Genomic DNA, 2,776 nt, shown 5'->3' with positions numbered 1-2,776 from the left:
TGTAATCCGAGACGCACTGAAGTTGTAGAATCATTTCGATTTTGGAATCATAAATACTCAGAATCAGACAATTTTGACACTTTCTTAACTGAGCTTAGAACAAGGTCCGATTCTTGTAATTTTGCTGAAAGAGACAGAAATATCAGAGATAAAATTGTGTTTTCAGTGACTGGTAAATTACAAGAATTGCTTTTAAGAGAAGAAAATCTGGATTTGACCAAAGCTGTAAAAATCTGCAGAGCCTATAAACAATCCAATAAACATGTGAAGGAATTAAGAGAAACATTAGGTACAAGTACGTCTACTCAAAGAGTGAATCGAGTGTACAAAGAAGATAGGAAATCTAATAATTTTCCATCCAAGAAAGCAACGCCAAGAACAAGTTCTGGAAATACTTCATCTTCGGCGAATCAGAAGCCTGGACAACAGAGACGTGGTCAGGAACATTATAATGAGTGTGATTTCTGTGGTTACCGTCATAAACCAGATAAATCAAAATGTCCAGCATGGGGTAAAACTTGCGATAGCTGTAAGGGTAGAAATCATTTTAAGAATAAATGTAAGAAGATTAATGCAGTCATTAGTAACAGTCAAATCAGTGACGACGAAGAATTTGATGATAGTTGGCTCGCTGTAGTGAAGAAAAGTCGCAATGGAAATTTTGTTACTGCCTGTATGAACATTAATGATTTGGAGGTCAGATTCCATTTAGATACAGCCTCTGATGTCAACACGATTAATGAAAAGTATGTTCACAAGAAGCAAATCAGGAAAACCACAACTCGTTTGTTAATGTGGAATAGAACTAACCTAAATCCAATAGGTGAAGCTGAATTGACCGTCATCAATCCACGTACAAGTGAAGCCCACAAAGTACTATTTATCGTTGTACCTGATAATCTAATGTGTCTTCTTGGCCTGAAGGCTACGCAAGAAATGGGTCTAATAACATTTAACGATGAGAAGTTTATATCAAGTGTTAAAGTTGAACCTCTTGGTAATCTTGGTGAAGTTAGCCTTGTAGTAGACCCAAATGTTCGAGAAAAGGCGTTACCATGCCGAAAAGTTCCGCTTTCCCTGGAAGAGGAAGTGAAAAAAGCTATAGATGTCCTAGTCGAAAGAAACATTTTAGTTCCTGTTACAGAACCAACAAAATGGGTGAGTCAAATGGCAGTTGTTTGTAAACCTATTGGAGCTCTCTGCATATGTATCGATCCGCAACCATTGAATTCTGCTCTGATAAGAGAATATTACAAGTTACCAACATTAGATGATGTTTTACAAAAGCTACACAACGCACGGATATTCTCGAAAGTCGATGTTCGTGAGGCTTATTATCATTGTTGCCTAGATGGAGAGTCAAGTTTATTAACAACTATGATCACTCCATTTGGACGTTATAGATGGTCTCGTCTACCATTTGGTTTGAAAGTATCCAGTGAAATATTTCAACGCAAACTAATAGAAGTTTTGGGTGATTTACATGGTGTTTTCACGATAGCAGATGACATCATTGTCGTTGGATGTGGTTCTACTGACATAGAAGCCAAAAGAGACAATGAACGTAAACTTGCTAGTTTATACCAGAGATGTGAGCAGCAGAATATAAGACTCAATGATGCGAAGAAAGAAATAGCCCTGACAGAAATTTCTTTCCATGGTCATAGAATAACAAGAGATGGTGTGAAGGTTGACAATGCTAAAGTTAGAGCCATACTCGACATGAAACCACCTACAGATGTTTCTGGTGTTAAACGATATTGTGGTATGATCCAATACATGTCGAAGGTTTTACCTGATTTGGCAAGCAGACTTGAACCAATTCGAGCTTTAACAAGAAAAGGCACTGGATGGTCCAAAGAATGTGAAGATGCATTTCGCAAAACAGGCAAAATGTTAACTAGAGCACCCGTACTAGCTTATTTTGACATAAAGAAGGAAGTCGTCATTCAAGTCAATAGCAGTAAAGATGGAATTGGAGCTGTTCTCCTACAAGAAGGAAAGTCTGTAGAATTCGCATCTAGATCACTGACCGTTGGAGGCGCTGTCAATCTTGTATGGGTTAGAACGTTTTGATCAATACACATATGGAAGACCCGTAAAAGTCCAAAATGATCACAAACCTTTAGCTGCTATATTAAAGAAACCATTAAGTAGTGCTCCTAAGAGATTACAAGACATTATGATGAAACTTTATAGATATGACATACAGTTTGAATTCGTGAAAGGTGTAAATCTAGTCATAGCTGATACGTTAAGTCGAGCTGTTGTTGATGATTCTCCAATGATGGATGAAGAACGTCCAAGAATCATGAGTATCAACATATTTGCTGAAATACCTGATGAGAGATTACAGGAAATTAAAGAAGCCACAACGAAAGATGAAACACTGCAAGAATTACTTTTGGTGATAAGTAATGGATGGCCTGAACATAGAGATTCTCTTCCTGATGATCTCTGTGAAGCTTGTCAGGAAATGAAACCGAGAAATCAGAAAGAGACTTTAAAACAACCTGATACTGTCAATCAACCATGGGCTTAAATTGGTACTGATTTGTTCGAAATCAAAGGTAGAAATTACCTTGTTTCTATTGACTACTACTCAAATTTTATAGAAGTTGAACTATTGACTTCAACAACTAGTAGTCAAGTGATTCAAAAATTTAAGAAACAATTTGCTAGATTTGGTATTCCTAAAGTGATCGTTTCTGATGGAGGTCCTCAATTTATTTCCCAAGACTTTAACATTTTCGTAAAAAATGGGTATCTCACACAT

This window comes from Lottia gigantea (assembly GCF_000327385.1).
Source record: "Lottia gigantea unplaced genomic scaffold LOTGIsca_141, whole genome shotgun sequence".
NCBI lineage: Eukaryota > Metazoa > Mollusca > Gastropoda > Lottiidae > Lottia > Lottia gigantea.
Note: the sequence above shows the minus strand (reverse complement) of the source record.